Source organism: Pongo pygmaeus, chromosome 8, assembly GCF_028885625.2.
Source record: "Pongo pygmaeus isolate AG05252 chromosome 8, NHGRI_mPonPyg2-v2.0_pri, whole genome shotgun sequence".
Lineage (NCBI taxonomy): Eukaryota > Metazoa > Chordata > Mammalia > Primates > Hominidae > Pongo > Pongo pygmaeus.
The window spans coordinates 112109010-112127852 of record NC_072381.2 but is presented as its reverse complement, the minus strand read 5'-3'; the positions used below and the strand labels follow the sequence as shown (position 1 = coordinate 112127852).

The window sequence follows — 18843 nt, the reverse complement described above, 5'->3', positions numbered from 1 at the left end:
CACCAGTGCTCTCACATAAGGTCTGTTCTTATTGGGACATGCCCACATCCCCTCAGGGCAGGATGTGACATTAGAGTAAGAAACACTTTAAGAGAATGTTAAAAAATATGTCACAGTCTTTTTGAAAAACCCCAAATGGATTATGGAGGTTGGTGAACTGCAGGAGCTTTATGAGAATTGCTTTGTTATATTTTGGTGGAACCTTTGAGACAGACATTTAAAAAAATCTAATAGTGACTTTTTATTATTAAAAGCATTATATACACATATATCGCATATTCAAATGAAGATTTTCAGTCTAAATAAGTAGGTTTTATTTAGTCTAAAAGTAGATCTTCCTCTCATTCCTGATTTTAGATCTTGTAGGCCTTCTCCTTGTTATTTATTTATTTATTTATTTATTTTAGACAGTCTCACTCTGTCGCCCAGGCTGCAGTGCAGTGGTGTGATCTGAGCTCACTGCAACTTCTGCCTGCTTGGTTCAAGCGATTCTCCTGCCTCAGCCTTCCCAGTAGCTTAGATTATAGGTGCATGCCACCATGCCTGGCTTCTTTTTGGATTTTTAGTAGAGATGGGGTTTCACCATGTTGGCCAGGCTGTTCTTGAACTCCTGACCTCAAGTGATCCACCCACCTCAGCTTCCCAAAGTGCTGGGATTATAGGCTTGAGCCACCCCACCATGCCTGGCCGGCCTTCTCCTTGTCATGTGGGACACAGTTGCTATTGCTAGTTTCTCAATTATCTTTCTAGAAATGTTCTGTGAATTGCCAAATGTGCGTGTGTGTGTTAGTGTGTGTGTGTATGTGTTTGTGTGTGTGTAGTCTTACTTTGCTTGGGCTGCAGTAACAGAATACCATAGACTGGGTGGCTTAAACAACAGATATTTATTCTTCATTGTTCTGGAGGCTGGGGAGTTCTCGAGATCAAGGTGCCGGCAGATTTGGTTCCTGCTAAAGACTCCCTTCCTGGCTTGCAGACGGCTCCCTTCTGTCTGTGTCCATACATGGTAGAAAGAGAGAGCTCTGATCTCTCTTCCTATTTTTTTTTTTTTTTTTTGAGACGGAGTCTTACTCTGTCACCAGGCTGGAGTGCAGTGGTCCGATCTCAGCTCACTGCTGCAAGCTCTGTCTCCCAGGTTCACTCCATTCTCCTGCCTCAGCCTCCCCAGTAGCTGGGACTACAGGCACCCACCATCATGCCTGGCTAATTTTTTGTATTTTTAGTAGAGACAGAGTTTCACAGTGTTAGCCAGGATGGTCTTGATCTGGTGACCTCGTGATCCCCCCACCTTGGCCTCCCGAAGTGCTGGGATTACAGGCGTGAGCCACCACACCTGGCCTCTTCCTCTTCTTATCAGGGCATTAATCCCATCATGAGGACCCTATCCTCATGATCTGAGCTAAACCTAATCACTTCTTAAAGGCCCTATTTGCAAATACCATCACATCATAGTGGGTTATGGTTTCAACATATGAATTTTGAGGTGACAAAAATATTCAGTCCCCAACGTATATAGACAGAGATACTTGCATTTACATAAATGGTAGCTGTGCGCACTGTTCTATGCCTTGTTTTTCTTGAGGGATGCAGTTTATTATGCATATATCATTATTTTTAGTTGACTACATATCATTTTGCTCTAAGAATATAGATTGGAGGTAAATCTTATGCCTAATTAATGCAAAACATGAACTATATATGTTAGTGGGATGTGTGTATGGGAAAAGAGAAATACGTGAAGAGAGAGAAGGGGGCAGCAAGAGAAAGAAAGGGACAAAGGAAATAGCATTCCTTTCTTTAACCGCTTCAGTTCATCCCCCTAATTAAACTAGAGGTGGCTGTGTCCATGGGAATGGGTGGGTAAAATTGAAAACAAGGAAAATATCAGAAGTTAACTGTGGCTTTTAAGTTTCCAAGATATTAGATTCTGGCAAAGTAAGAACAAAGCACAGAACATTCTAGTGTGATTTTGATATTAATATTTATCAATACCTTTGAATGTACATCCTACCTCCTGCCAAAAGACGTGATTCTACCTTACCCTAATTTCTCTAATCTGCCTGTGGAAAAGACATTTTGGTTGTTTCAAGATTTTTACTACTGTAAACCGTGTTACAAGGAATTAGCTCAGACAAGAGTTTAAATATCCTTTATTCATGTCATTCAGAATCACTGTGGCAGTGACCTTTTAGGGGCCAATGAGCTCCCTGCAATGACGGCAGTGAAAGTATCTCCTCTTGATTCCTCCTGAAATCACACTGCCTCTCATCAGCCTTTAGAGTTACAGGCAGAATAGATCACCAAGGTACATAATAGCTTCCCACCTCCACTCCAATTCTTTCGCTTTTATATGAACTTCTAAGAGGAATGCATTTTTATCTTTCTCATTTTCAAACACTGCCTTAAAACCCCTGTGGGAGTTGAAAGCCAGAGAACTACATTAGAGAAATCTCTTAAAAAGCTAGCAAAACTGCCTGAAAAAGTTAGACAAGCCATTTGCAAACAAACTGGCTCAGAGATAACACAGGGACTTCTATATGGTAAGATACCACTATTTCCCCTATCATAACGAGACATTTGTAACTAAAGGAGGTTTTTGTTGCACAGAAGCTTATTTACCTCTCTCCCTCTGGTGCTCTTGTTGAGGATGGTGTGAGCCTTGCTTCTGAAGTCCAAATTGACATCTTCTGTCTCCAGGATCTCAACTCTGTCTCTTACTGAATCTCCCTTCTCTGGTCAGCGTTGTTTTCTCCCTCTGTTACTAATTTTGTATCGTATTCATGAGAAACCTTCATCTCTGTGTGTTTTCCCTGTAAAGTATAAAGTTAGTTTATGGAAGAGAGGGTTCATGTCTTTTTCTTTCATTCTCTCCCTTTTTGGGGGTGTTATATGTGCATAGAAAGGCCTCAGAAAATAAGCAAATGAAGGACTGAAATAAATGAATGTTGTCCCCCTAGTTTATCCTGGAAGTGGAGTTGCTGCTTTGCTAATGAAAAAGCATGAGGGACAAATCTTTTCTCAAGTCCTACTTTCAAATGACTGCAAATATCTGTACATGGTGCCCAAAACTCGAGGGTAGGAAGTAGGACTTGGCAGAAGTTGGTTCCTACCAATAGAAACAATGAAAAAATATTGAAAGGATGGTCAAGAAAAAGGAACTGCGATGAGAACATTTCCCATGTAAGTGGTACATATATACAGTGTTTTCTATGTCACCAGAGGTCTTATTTATGCATTATTATAACCTGAACAGACCTCACCACTGCTTCCACCAGTGCTAATTGCAATATTTTCTTACCTATTCCTTGAAGAAGGAATCTTCTGTATGAAAGCTTGATTAGCAAAGCTCTTCTGATCAAAAGCCATAAAATTATCTTTATAAAAACATTACACATTATTGTATATGAATTCTGATTGATCTGTTAAGTAAAAGAAATAAAACCTCCTTCTTTTGTTTTTGAATACAGACACATCTTGCCCATTCAAGTCTTAATAGTGCCACAAGCACTACTTAAACTTAAGCTATTTAATCCTCATAACAACCTTCTGAAGTAAGCTTTTCATTATGATCATTAACAGATAGGGAACCTATGGCATAGAGAAGGTAAGTAATTTGGCTAAAGTCACACAGCTGGAAAGTGCCAGAGCCAGAATTTGAATGAAGGCTGTCTGTCACCGAAGTCTGTGCTCTGCTAAATCAACAAATGCTCTTGTCTCTGCCTCTTGGCCTTACGTTCTTGGCTGGGATTGTGAGCCCTGGAAATCTAGCCCACTCAGGCATATCAATCGTGAGAGCCCAAAGTTCTTTTGACCACAGTGTCAACTGTGCTTGTCAAATGGCTCACAAGGGTTCCTTAAGCTTGGTTGATTTTTCTAGAGAAGGCATGGGAACTCATAAATTGCATAGTACCATGACTGTTGATGAAAATCTCGGTCTCTGCCCACATGGTCTGTATTTTCTAACTCTGAGCAACTACCTTAAGCTGACAGAAAAGTTGTCAATCAAAGCAATATTTATTAGATTAACTTCTGGAAACCAGTTACTTCAAATTATGTAGGAACTATGGGGCTATCTAGGATAATTCAGCAAGTATAGTTAAAAGAAACCTTTAATCATTTGTGCTTGGAACCTGGCTATTGGAGGTGTGTATGGGACTGAGGGAGATTTCTCTAGTGTTAAATCAAATTAAGTTACCATGGGTAATAACATAGAATTTCCCTAGAGAAGAAATAAAGATAAATTCTTATTTTTTCCTCATCACTTAACATATTGGTAATTATTTTTATTTCTGGTAGCAATGGTCATGCCACCCCTGGAAGTAATAAATAGCAATAGCAATTGGGAAATAATTATGGCATGTAACAGCTTATTCTTATGTTATCACAGTGGTTTCTGATAATGTTACCAAAGCACTGGAGGTTTGGTCAAGACCCTACTGCACACAAATACTTGTTTGACAACAAGTATTGCCAAAGAAGAAGGCTTCAATCAGGTGCTGCAGCCAAGGAGACGGGGGCTCAGTCTCAAATCCATCTCCCTGGCTAAAAGTATGAGTTTATATAGCAGGAAATCAATGTAACAGGGTGTAAAACAGGATCGGTGGGGGGGCAAGAGGCATCTGCTTCATGATCTGGTGAGTTTCAGTTGTTTTTTTTTTTTTGAGAGGCTTGAAGATCCTTTCCTGAGGAAGGAACTCAGATAAAACAAATACAAGTTTCAAGCTTTAACAGCAGAAGGGTCAATTTCTGTGTTTATCTAAAAGAACAGTGTATGGGAGTATTGAGCTGGTTTTATTAATACTACCATAGCAACCATAAATATGAACTTTCCTCCAAGGAATTCAGATTGTTTCTAAAACTGATTTACATATATAGGACATCATGTAAGAGACAGCATAATATTACCATTAGTAGAATAGGTGTCCTTTTAATTTAACTGACAGCAACAGTGGTCTTGTTCTTTCCTGTGCTGGAAATCAATTCTATTGGGAGGCAGTACAGCTTGCAGGTCAAGGGGTTCAAGGACACTGAGGTTTAATTTCTAGCATTGCCATTTACTAAGTAAAAAAATCATGGGGAAGTTACATAACTTCTCTGTGACTCAGTTTTTTCCCCTATAAAATAATTAACACCTACTTCATCAAATGAGATGCTTCTTGTGAGTTGGTTACATGCCTTGTGCCTAAGAATCATATTGAATGCCCACTGGCTAACAGTGTTAATATTATTCATATCTATTTCTATCTCTACTAGTTTTGTTTTTCTTTGTGTTGTCTTCATGATCAGGTTTGCTTTCCCCATTTTGTTACAGCGGTGGACACTAGCAGCTTTAGGCTTACTTTTTTTTTTTTTTTGTCAGACATTGTCTTGCTTTGTCACCCAGGCTGGAGTGCAGTGTTGCGATCTCGGTTCATTGCCACCTCTGCCTCCTGGGTTCAAGAGATTCTCCTGCCTCAGCCTCCTGAGTAGCTGAGACTACAGGCACATGCCACCACGCCTGGCTAATTTTTTATGTTTTAGTAGAGACACAGTTTCACCGTGTTGCCCAGGCTGGTCTTGAACTCCTGAGCTCAGGCAACCTGCCTGCCTCAACCTCCCAAAGTGCTAGGATTACAGGTGTGAACCACCGTGCCCAGCCTAGGCTTACATTTTAACAGCTTAGAAGCCCCATCAAGCCAGTCTGTCTCTTTTTCTCTATTTCCAGGGATTGAATCTGAGAGGCCTGGCTTAGATCAAGGACATACAAGATAATTCATTACTCATGTAGATCAGATACATATCTACCCCAAGAATTGAAATACGGTCTGGGGTTGAGACTTAATCAAACTGTGTGATTCAAGGTTGGAGGAAATGTAATTCCTAAAAAGGGAAAAAAAGACACACACACAAAAAGATTATGTTACTGTAAGGGAAGATGGGTTTTCTTATTAGGGAAAAATATACAGATGGGAGAACTGAGTGTCATAAGGATAGAATTCCATCAGGGGATTTGTATTTGTTGAGTAACTACATTGGTCTAGCTAGCCACATGATAATCATGCTATTTGATCTTCTTAACAAGATTATATGGTAATGGTTATTATCCCCATTTTGATGAAACAGAAAAGTGAAGTGATGTAGTTTATCCAACATAACACATAATTTGTAACAGCCAGGTTTTGAAAGATCAGTTCAAATTCAAGACTTATTCCCTTCTCATCCACCAATAAAAGACAGGAGAAAAAACTTTAAATTTTGAAATTTTATTTTAGTTTAGCACTTCAGTAGGTAAAAGCTAAGGTGCTGCATTTGACACTGAACAAAGAACGTGGTGGATGATCAGTGGTATCCAAATGCCTTAAATAAGGAAAGCTCCTGCCAAAAGCCAAATTCTCTACTCGAGGATGGTGAATGTGGTTTGTTAGGATCTGAGTCAAGTTTAGTATAAAGCAATGGAAGGCATTTCTCATTAGAAACTCTTCAGCAATCTATTAATTGTGCAAAAGACAATGCAATCTTGGGGCTGTTTCACTTAATTAAAAATAGGTTCAGCCTTACCTTATTGATTATGTTGCTCTGACATACAGACAGCTGGCTTGAAAATAGGGACAGCTGAATGGTGATACATATTTTCTGTGACTAATTCACACATGGAAAATCGAGAGTTGGCTCAGCAATGAACCTTTGTTATTTTGGAATGCCAGCTGTGTTTCAAGAATGTCCCTCCGGGGGTTATATGACATCTGTATTATATAGCAGAAGGATAAATGTTTATCCTTATGCTATACTCAGTGCATTTCAGCATGTATACACATTCTCATTCTTCCCCACAGTTCAATGCCAGTCAATGTGAATGACTTCCCATTCCACATCTTTTTCAACAAGTCCCATTTGTTGAGCATTTACTGTGTGCCAAGCCTTGTGCTAAGTATTTTGCATATATTATTTAAATCAATCCTCAAATAATTGATGGGAAATAGTTTATTGATCAAGATTCTTTCAAGATATGTGATAGAAAAATGCATCCTGTTTTAAGAAGAAAAAAATTTTAAAGAGATATTGGCTTATGGGTCTGGAAAGTCAGAAGGAACTTTATTGGACTCCACTATATCCATAGGCTTCTTAAAGCCATCAGATCTTGATCTCTCCCCATCATTCCACTCTCCTTTCCTCTGTTTTAGCTTCACTTGGGCAGAATTTCTCTTTGCAGTGGCCTCTAGAAGCTTCTGTCTTCCAAATTCACTCCAATGTAAAAAAAAAAGGACTTCTTGCTTGTTCCAGAAAAACTCCTAGAATTAAATCTTATGGGCTCTGATTAAGTAAAATGCCCATAGATAGACCTGGGGATAGAATCAACTTTACTAAACCACATGGACAGAAAGTAAGGAATATGATGCCCCAGGAGAGACTAAGGTGCTTTTACCAAAAGACATGGGGAGGATAATGCGAAGGCATCAATAAGAGGTACCCATTATCCAGAGATGTTTCAGTCCTCTTTTTCAGATGAGAAATAAATAAGGTAAATAAATAAACACAATCTTATATAATTTTGCCTAATGTCTCACACTAGTAGACAATAGTAATGAAATTTAAACCCAGGTATGTCTGGCTAGAGAGCCTGTGTTATCTGCACACTATGCTATAATCTACCTCCAGTGTATCTTCACGGCCCCCACTGTGCCATGGACCAATAAAGTCTGGCTTTTGAGCTTGAGTTCTCTGCTTACGTAAAATTCCTACATTGGCAGATGCTTTATCCACATCCACTGGGCCTCACCGCTAGTCCTTGAAGTGACTTTTTTTTTTTTTAATATATACCTAGCCTATTATCGCAGCCCCAAATTTTCTCCTCCAACCTTGAGTATCAACGTTGACACGAAGGAGGCAGCTTCATAAACTTTTGCTAACATACCTGTCCATGATCAGAAAACACTCCAGAATATAAAATAGCCTCTCTCTGTCTCTGATTCTGACTCGTATCATTACCATTCATTCTCAAGGCCTTGTTGAATATTGCTGCAAAACAATAAGAGGGTTTTTATCCCTCTTATTGTTGTTTGATAGTTTGTTTTATATGCACGAGGTCACCATGGCCATTTCTCTTCCTCCTTCAGATATACCAGCCATTCAGCACAGCACTCCTAAGACTTCTCTAAGCCACCCACACCAAAGAGACTTAGAGAATGTGGCACGAGATGGCTGTAACTCTTCCCTCTTCCTGCCCCCTAGTGAATTTAGTGGATTCAGTAGCAAGAGACTGAGCCTCTGCATTTTTCCTTCTCCAGGTTCTGCAAACTGGAAATGGGATGAAGTCTAAAAAGGTTTCAAAAAAAGGAGAGAAAGAGCATAAAACTCTATTAGATAAAAATGACCAGATATACCGGTAATATATTAGGAAGGCGATATGGCTTTTTTTTTTTCCAAGATACTCTGCCTCATCTCTTACTCAAAGCTATGAAGCAGGTCACTGTCTGCAGAAAACTTCAAAATGAATACCATCACTCACTTTCAATTTATGCCATGTTGACGTGGCAGTGGAATATCTTACCATTTAGAATCAGTTTTTTAAAAATAGGCTTCCATATTTCCTTATTCCTCATATCCCAGCGTGACTACTCTTGGGTCATATTTATCTCTGCTCTCTTACCTTTTCTTAAATATGTGGATTTCCAAGTTGTGTCAGTTCTTCCCTCATAGTATTATCCCTGCCCACTTCCTCTCCCATTCTCCTTAGCATTACCCTGGTTTAGCTCCACCACCAACACCCCACTGAGAAATAATGAAAAAGCCTCTCCATTTATCTTCCTATATCACTGCCTAAGGACTCTTGTGTCTCCCCAATCAAATATTTGTCTCATTCCTCATTGTTTGCAACATAAATTGAAGAGGAAGAATCTAACTAGGTTCTTGCCATTGTGGGCTCGAATGTACTTTTTCTGACCTACTACCCACTCCAATTCTGTATGCTAAATTCCAGGAGGCCAGGTAAGTAATAGTAAGCACTAGAAAGTCTGTGGATCTGTCAATACTTCTTACATCTGTCCTTATTTATTTTAGCAATGATTAATTTTTAGCACCTATTACGAGCCAGGACAGTTTTAGTCTTTGAATACAAAGATGCTGTGTGAGGATTTTTGTCATTATTAGGATCACAGTGGATCTTTCTGGCCTTATACCAAAGCCCACCTCTGCCATGGAGCCTTCTTTGGTTCTTCCTGCTTTTGGGGACAAAAGAAATCTCTTTCTTCTCTGAATTTAAATGTGATGGTGTCACAGATAAAATGTAATATATCATACCATGTACTGGATTGCAGGTCTATATATGTGATTGGTAGGAAAAGCACGGATTTAGGATGAACATATTCAGGTGTAAATTTCTAGCTTTACTATTAACTAACTAGGTGATTCCAAGAAACAATTTCACCTGCCCAAGCTTCAATTTCCTGCTACAAAGTCTTATTTTTAGAATTAAAAATGACATATTATCATTATTACCATTAAGTAACTTAGCACTTAGTATGTTCTCCATATATATTTCTTTATTGTCTTCTTTTCATTTCCTTCTAGAAGAAAAGTTTTTTAAGGTTCAAGGCTCTGCCTTTAACATATTTTTATCTTGTGTACTACAGTAAATAGAGCAGCAGAAAATTGTGCATACACACACACAGGGTACTAAAATTCATCAGATTTACACATGCTTGTACGTGTACACATATAAATCCGTCAGCACACAGACTGAAATATCTTGAGTAGACCTCATTAGTTAAATGAGAGAGCTATAGTAGGTAACCTCTCTATTTCCCTCTAGCATGAAAATGCCAGAATTCTAAATCACTGAAGTATATATTGAAGGAAGGAAAATTTTAGATCCAAGAAAGGCACACTTTTCTATGCACTAGGCTGTTTATTAACTCCTTAGGCTGTCCTAAGGAGTAATGAGATCCCTGTAACCAGAGAAATTCAAGCAAAAACAGAAAGACTCATCCTAGACTGCTCTCACAGTGCAAGCCTGTCCTTTACTGCTGATTTTGACAGGTCTTGATACATTTCAGAATATAGAGTTCAGGAGAAGAACTCAGAAAGCCGTTTTCTTTGAGAATGGACTTTTATTTGCTCTTCTTTTACACTTTCCCTTATTCTCCCAGGCAGTCTCTTCTAATTATGAGCCCCTGCCCTCTGAGTAGAATCCTGTATGGTTTGGATAAGGAGCAGGGAGAAATGGCAGAGAATCTTCCCAGAGATCCCTTCCCAAGGTCTGTACTGAGGCGTTTCTATTGCCTGCACTAGGAGTGCTAGATAAGAAAATTTTTATTACCTTGGGAGGCGTGGTATTTCTTCTTCTTTTTTTATTGTTGATGATCTCCACATGAATGCTGCTTGCTAACCCTTTTGCACCTCCTCCACATTTTTTTTTTTTTTTTTTTTTTTTGAGACGGAGTCTCGCTCTGTCGCCCAGGCTGGAGTGCAGTGGCGCGATCTCGGCTCACTGCAACTTCCGCCTAGCAATTTCATGCCATTCTCCTGCCTCAGCCTCCCTAGAAGCTGGGACTACAGGCGCCCGCCACCGTGCCCAGCTAATTTTTTTATATTTTTAGTAGAGAGGGGGTTTCACCGTGTTAGCCAGGATGGTCTTGATCTCCTGACCTCGTGATCCGTCCATCTCGGCCTCCCAAAGTGCTGGGATTACAGGCATGAGCCACAGCGCCCGGCCTTTCTTTCTTTCTTTCTTTTTTTTTTGAGACGGAGTCTCACTCTGTCGCCCAGTCTGGAGAGCAGTGGCGAGATCTCGGCTCACTCCAAGTTCCATCTACCGGGTTCACGCCATTCTCCTGCCTCAGCCTCCGGAGTAGCTGGGACTACAGGCGCCCGCCACCTCGCCCGGCTAATTTTTTGTATTTTTAGTAGAGACGGGGTTTCACCGTGTTAGCCAGGATCGTCTCGATCTCCTATCTCGTGATCCGCCCGTCTCGGCCTCCAAAAGTGCTGGTATTAACAGGCCTCAACCACGGCGCCCGGCCCCTCCTCCACTTCTTAATCTTTTCCTGTGATTAACAAGTTTTCCCTTCAAATTAAGTTAAATTTCTCCTGCTGCAGTGTGAGCCCATCACTTTTCATGCGACCTTCATTCACTAATGGCCATCATTGATTCCTGTCATCCTTATCTTGATGATGCCTGTCCCCATAGGCTGCAGCTTCTCTATCTTTGAACAATAGATATTCAGTCACTGAGACTTCACTAAGAATTCCTGTGATGGCAGAATGCGAGTGATTGCCATGAATGAGGGTAAGAGGGAAAAAGAAATCCTCATAATTGTGTCTTCTTAATTTAGAATTTTATTAGAAGGAATTGACTTGGCCCTAGTGATCACACCTCACTTAGCTTTCAAATTAAGGGCCTCTAAGTTTGCATCACGTCTTTGTATGCTTATCCTTGTTCATTCAATAATCGACTTTGAATGTTGCCTTTAGTCAATAGGAGATGGTGTTTAATGTGTAAAAATGGGAGTTCTGGAGTCAGAATACCTTTACCAGAATCATGTTTTCAAGGGGTGTGACATTGAGCTCTTTAATTAACTTCTTTAAGCTTTACAGTATTCATCAGTAAAATGGTCCTCATAAGAGTATCTTCCTCGTATACTCATTGTAAGAATTAATATGAGATCATTCCGTTTGGTTACTATGTGATGAGTAAATGTTAACTGCTACTAAAAAGAGGAATAGGGAAGAGTTGGGTATTAATGTGTTTCTGAAATGTGGCAATCTCATTTTGATTCGATTGAATAATTTATATTTTCAATGGGAATTTTTAATGTGTGCATGTATTTTACTTCTTTGTTGTCCAGAATCAGGAACAGTGGATAGAAAATCAGCCGAAGGTTTTATTTGTAGCTTCTCAATTTTATATTATTCAACTCATTTAATTAATTTCAATGGAGTGATTTTGCAGGCCAAATTCTGGCCACAAAGATGTAGGAAACACAGTTCCTTCCATAAAGGGGCTTGCAGCTGCTTAGGTAGGACTGCAAAGAGAATGCCTAAGGAAGCATAGGGAAGGATATTTTCACTGCATAGCTACTGCTCAATGAGTTTGCAGCCAAGCAGGTTTGGGGCCTGAGGTCACAAGGCGGGCAGTCTCAAGTAAAACTTGGCGTGGAACTGGGAAGAGAAGAACAAGGACAAACTAGAACCTGTCGGGACATCTGCATCTGCCTCTCACTACCTCTAACTGAAATGAGTCTTGGAAGGAATTGACTGCACTCCTTTCCTGCCTTGCAAATCTCATATTTCCTTTTGGCGAATTCTAATATGAAACCATACAGAGACTCTGAGAAATATAGTTCAGGCAGAAGTAAATCACAGTCTACCCTTTGAAAACTTGTCACCTGTGCAGGTATTTTGAAACCATGTATAACTCCCAAATAAAAACAAAAGCAAAATTATGCTTCTACCTAGCATGATGGCATTTCTGCTACTCCATAACTTAAATGTGATAAATAAATTTCCCCAAAATGAGAGCATTTGTGTATGCCACATCACGTATATTTGGGTAATATTCCTCCTCTGGTTGAGTCATGCTTCCCCTTTCTATATCCTGAAAGCAAAATACTGAGACGTAAGATTAGTCAATATAATCAATATTGACATATTTTCTGCAGAAAACATAGGTAAATGTGGGAGAAGAAGACAAAAGGAAAGGATTGTTACACACACACACACGCACACACACACACACACACACACACACACGTAAGAAGAAATTGACCACAGAGCGGAGACAGCAAAGTGCCTAGAACAGTTGGTGGCACGTACTGTATATCATAAAGTCTAAATTTTCATCAAATGGAGATACATTATTACTTTATGTATCAGCAAAAAAAAAAATGCTGCCAATTAAACTACAGGTATATCTAAGATACATTGTGGGTTTCATTCCAGACTAGCACGAATAAGTGAATGTTGCAATATTCTTGCATCTCGGGGAATAGGGAGGCCTGAGGAGAGGGAGACAGATGGGGGAATTGCTGGTCTGTGGAGCCGTCAGAACACACATACCATTTATCAATTAAGTTTGCAGTCTTATATGGTTGTTGTTTGTGGCACTCCAAAACAATCACAATAGTCACATCAAAGATCACTGATCACACATCACCGTAACAGGTGTTATAATCATGAAAAAGTTTGAAATATTGCAAAAATTAGCACAGTGTGGCATGGAGACATGAAGTGAGCACCTGCTTTTGGAAAAATGGCACTGATAGAATTGCCACATGAAGGGCTGCCACAAAACTTCTATTTGTAAAAAACAAACAAAACAAAACAAAAAAACTCAGTATCTGTGAAGAGCAATAAAATGAAGTGCAATCAAAGTATGCCTGTATAACATTTGAACAATCATAAGATACCTACTGATGTACAAGATGTTAAAATGAGAAAAAATTAGCATTTTGGAAAGGATGGAAGAGGTGCTCAATAAATATTTTCTGAGTGAGTGAAAAATGTAGGACAGATAATGGGGATGAGGTGGCATTATTTATTCATTTTATTTATTTTAATATTTCAAGTGACACATAATAGTACGTATTTATGGGATACATATAATATATAGTTATCAGATCAGGGTAATTAGCATATCCATCTTCTCAAACATTTATTTCTTTTTTAAAATTTTTTAATTTTTTAATTTAATTTTTTATTTTATTTTATTATTACACTTTAAGTTTTAGGGTACATGTGCACAATGTGCAGGTTAGTTACGTATGTATACATGTGCCATGCTGGTGTGCTGCACCCATTAACTCGTCATTTAGCATTAGGTATATCTCCTAATGCTATCCCTCTCCCCTCCCCCCACCCCACAACAGTCCCCAGAGTGTGATGTTCCCCTTCCTGTGTCCATGTGTTCTCAATGCTCAATTCCCACCTATGAGTGAGAACATGCGGTGTTTGGTTTTTTGTCCTTGCGATAGTTTACTGAGAATGATGATTTCCAATTTCATCCATGTCCCTACAAAGGACATGAACTCATCATTTTTTATGGTTGCATAGTATTCCATGGTGTATATGTGCCACATTTTCTTAATCCAGTCTATCATTGTTGGACATTTGGGTTGGTTCCAAGTCTTTGCTATTGTGAATAATGCCACAATAAACATACATGTGCATGTATCTTTATAGCAGCATGATTTATAGTCCTTTGGGTATATACCCAGTAATGGGATGGCTGGGTCAAATGGTATTTCTAGTTCTAGATCCCTGAGGAATGGCCACACTGACTTCCACAATGGTTGAACTAGTTTACAGTCCCACCAACAGTGTAAAAGTGTTCCTATTTCTCCACATCCTCTCCAGCACCTGTTGTTTCCTGACTTTTTAATGATTGCCATTCTAACTGGTGTGAGATAGTATCTCATTGTGGTTTTGATTTGCATTTCTCTGATGGCCAGTGATGGTGAGCATTTTTTCATGTGTCTTTTGGCTGCATAAATATCTTCTTTTGAGAAGTGTCTGTTCATATCCTTCACCCACTTTTTGATGGGGTTGTTTGTTTTTTTCTTGTAAATTTGTTTGAGTTCATTGTAGATTCTGGATATTAGCCCTTTGTCAGATGAGTAGGTTGTGAAAATTTTCTCCCATTTTATAGGTTGCCTGTTCACTCTGATGGTAGTTTCTTTTGCTGTGCAGAAGCTCTTTAGTTTAATTAGATCCCATTTGTCAGTTTTGGCTTTTGTTGCCATTGCTTTTGGTGTTTTAGACATGAAGTCCTTGCCCATGCCTATGTCCTGAATGGTAATGCCTAGGTTTTCTTCTAGGGTTTTTATGGTTTTAGGTCTAACATTTAAGTCTTTAATCCATCTTGAATTAATTTTTGTATAAGGTGTAAGGAAGGGATCCAGTTTCAGCTTTCTCCATATGGCTAGCCAGTTTTCCCAGCACCATTATTAAATAGGGAATCCTTTTCCCATTGCTTGTTTTTGTCAGGTTTGTCAAAGATCAGATAGTTGTAGATATGCGGTGTTATTTCTGAGGGCTCTGTTCTGTTCCATTGGTCTATATCTCTGTTTTGGTACCAGTACCATGCTGTCGAACATTTATTTCTTTGGGCTGGGATCATTCTATATCCTCTCCTCTTGCTATTGGAAAATATATAATAGATTATTGTTAACTGTAGTCATCTTGTTGTGCTATAGAACATGAGCACTTACTCTTCCTATCTAGCTGTCATGCTGTATCTTTAAGTACATTTTCAAATTGAAGGTTAAATAGGGTTGTCATAGTAGATAACTACTGAGATACGGAATGCTAAATTCAAGACAGAAGAGTAGAGAAGACCCAAAAACTGAAGGTCGACTTACTTGACTGAGCAGAAAAGAAAGGCAGAGTAGACAGAGAAAATTCTAAAACCAACTGTAAGACTAGTGAATCTATGTAGGTGACGAGCCCTGATGTATTTATGCATCGGAATCTCAGGATCAAAGAGAACTTAGAAGACATCTCATCTGACCCCCTATGACTTGCAGGAATCTCTTCTAAAAAATGCTAGAGAAATGGATGGAAACGTCGTTTTGGTTTGGGAATGGAACTTGGTCTGTCTGTCAGGATCTATGTTCCTCTAAAGAGAATAACTAGAGGAAGTGGACCTATCCCACTATTTTTTATTGTTGCCTTGGCACTTAAAACATCAACACCTCTAAACAGAACAATTCTGTAATTTAGAGAAAGCTGTCAAGGTTTTCACAGGCATGGCAAGATGTGCCCTGGGGTGGGGGACAGAACCTGCATTTATGAGATTTATGGTAAAGGGTTTTACATGAGTGCTGAAGTTTAAGGCAGATAAATCCCAGAAGTCAAATACTACCAATAATTGAATTATAAAGCCATTATCATGTGCTGAACAGAACAATTTTATGACTCTATTGTGACAGGATGAAACCTGTTAGAATATTTATGCACTTGGGATAGCTTCTGCTTCACCATCCCAGAGAACAAACCAGCTCTTCCATTGCCTCTATGATCAATTGGCCTTCCTGAGTAATTCAGTCGCCAAGGAAAGCAAGATGCCTAAGAGAGAGGAATCTAAAAGAGACATAGCAGACAACCACATCAGGCACAAGCCTCACATTTGACCTCACATTTCAGCAGCTCCTGGACCCAACATCTTTATGTTGTCATCTGCTATCAGGTTCTTTCTGTGGTAACCAGGGAAGCCTGAGAATAAATAAGAACTCTGGCTGTCAGCATTGTTTTCTACTTATGAGTAAATCAAAAATAAGAACATCCCAGAAATAAGAGCCACTAAAACAACCTTAGCACTTTTTTGAAAAATGAAGTAGCTTTATTTTTTTGTGATTGTTGAAATGCCTGAATCATAAATATAGGACAGCTGAAGTGATACAGTTGTTAACCTGCTTTAATGACAGCATAACCAGTCCATTCCATGTGATGAGGCTGACTTACTAAATAGATTACTTTCCTCTTTGTAGGAAATTGTGGCTTTGCTCTAATTCTTGTCCTTAATAAGATTTGGGCATAGGATTTTTTTCCTCTTTTATTTCAAAATAATTTTAGAATTGCAGAACAGTTACAAAGATAATACAGAGTTCCCATATCCTATTCACCCAGCTTTACCTAATGTTAACATCTTACGTTACCATGGTGCAATGTTTACCAATAAAAAATTAACATTGGTAAAAAAACAGTGAACTAAAATAGAGACTATCTGGATTTCTCCAGGTTTTCTACTAATATCCCCTGCTTTTTTTTTTTCCTGACCCAAGATACAATCCAGAATCCCAAATTGCATTTATTTTTCATGTCTTTTTAGTCTCTTCAAATCCATGGGAGTTCCTCTGTCTTTCCTTGTCTCTGATGACCTGGACAGTTTTGAAGAGTACTAGTCAGGTATTTTGTAGAGTGCCCCTCAAATTGGGTTAGTTAGTCTGGTATTTTCTCACGATTACAGGGTTATAGATTGTTGGGAAGAATATCACAGAAATGATGTACCCTTCTCATCACCTCATATCAAGGAGTACAAGATATCAATATGTCTTATTACTGATGATGTTAACTTTGATCACTTGGTGAAGGGGGCGTCTCCCAGGTTTCTCCATTGCAAAGTTACTGTTTTTCTTGTCCCATACTCTATTTGTTGGAAGCTCCCAGATTTCTCCATTGAAAAGTTACTCTTTTTCTTGTCCCATACTCTGTTTGTTGGAAGCAAGTAACTAAGTTCAGCCCACACTCAAAGGAAGGAGAATTAAGCTCTAACTCCTGGCAGGATAAGTATCAAAAAGTGTGTGAACATATGTTAATATAACCAGAAAATTGATCAAGATTTTGGAGAGATACTTTGAGAACATGCGTTTTGCGTACTATAGTATTTGTAGCCAATCTTGCCTACAGCAATTATTACTGTAGTGTGCTAATGAAGGTGAATAAGCTCAAATCTGGATTGTGTTTTGTTGTTGTTTCTTTTTTTCTTTTTCGTTTCTTTTTTTTTTTTTTTTTTTTTTTTTAGACATTGTCTCACTCTGTCGCCCAGGCTGGAGTGCCGTGGCGCAATCTCTGCTCATTGCAAGCTCCACCTCCCGGGTTCACCCATTCTCCTGACTCAGCCTCCCGAGTAGCTGGGACTACAGGCACCTGCCACCATGCCCAGCTAATTTTTTTATATTTTTAATAGAGATGGGGTTTCACCATGTTAGCCAGGTTGGTCTTGATCTCCTGACCTCTTGGTCTACCCACCTCGGCCTCCCAAAGTGCTGGGATTACAGGCATGAACCACCGCACCTGGCCCTTATTGTTTCTTCACTAATATCCCTTTCTCATTTTAAGTGTCCCTCTGCCCTGGCTCTGAGCTATTGTCCAGAGGATCCCTGTTGACCTACTAATTAAGGGCAAGACTTTTTGGCTAATAAAATTTTTTGTTGGTCCTTTTTTAAGGAGCATTTTAGAGTCTGACCTGGAATGGAGACGTCAGAAGAAAATGCACTTTCTCTGTGACTGATTTTCTTGGTTGACCATGGAGGCGGGGTTCTCACCCAGTAGTTCTGAGCTCTCCTCTTTGTTCAGTTGGGCAACTCATACATCTTTTCCAAAAGGAAGATGTTATACACATACGTACACATGCGCACACACACACTTACACTCTGTTTTACCTTTTCCTGTTTCTCCTCTGTCTTAACCAAGGAAAAAAGCAAGCCTGGCTGCTCCCAAAAACAAAACAGACCTGTAAGCAGGGTACTAACCTCTGTGTTTAAGTCATTTTAATTCCCAAAACAAAGAATGAAGGTTCTAAATTCACCAATTAAAAAACACATGAAAAATATGGTATAGTAATAAGGTAAATATTCTAAATATTTTAAGCACTCTTATACCTTATGGACTTAAACTTTGTGGGTAAGGGAAGACTACAATATTTCCTCCTATAACAGTTGTTCCTATTGAAAAAACCAGAGAGATTAGAGACACATACAGATATTTACCTACAATGATCATCAGTGCAGCATCATGTCTAAAAGTAAAACGATGGCCAGGCACGGTGGCTGAAGCCTGAAATCCCAGTACTTTGGGAGGCCGAGGTGGGCGGATCACGAGGTCAGGAGATCGAGACCATCCTGGCTAACACGGTGAAACCCTGTCTCTACTAAAACTACAAAAAAATTAGCTGGGCTTGGTGGCGGGCGCCTGTAGTCCCAGCTACTTGGGAGGCTGAGGCAGGAGAATGGCGTGAACCCGGGAGGTGGAGCTTGCAGTGAGCCGAGATTGCGCCACTGCACTCCAGCCTGGGTGACAGAGTGAGACTCTATCTCAAGTAAATAAATAAATAAATAAAAGTAAAACGATAGATATTACCAATACTCTGTG

The 18843-nt window shown here is 39.3% G+C and overlaps 1 protein-coding gene across 5 annotated transcripts in view; it reads left to right on the top strand.

The window, feature by feature from the left end:
• The window catches only part of SORCS1 (sortilin related VPS10 domain containing receptor 1), a 589960-nt gene that overhangs the window by 399980 nt on the left and 171137 nt on the right, over positions 1 to 18843 (top strand). The window lies entirely within an intron of this gene.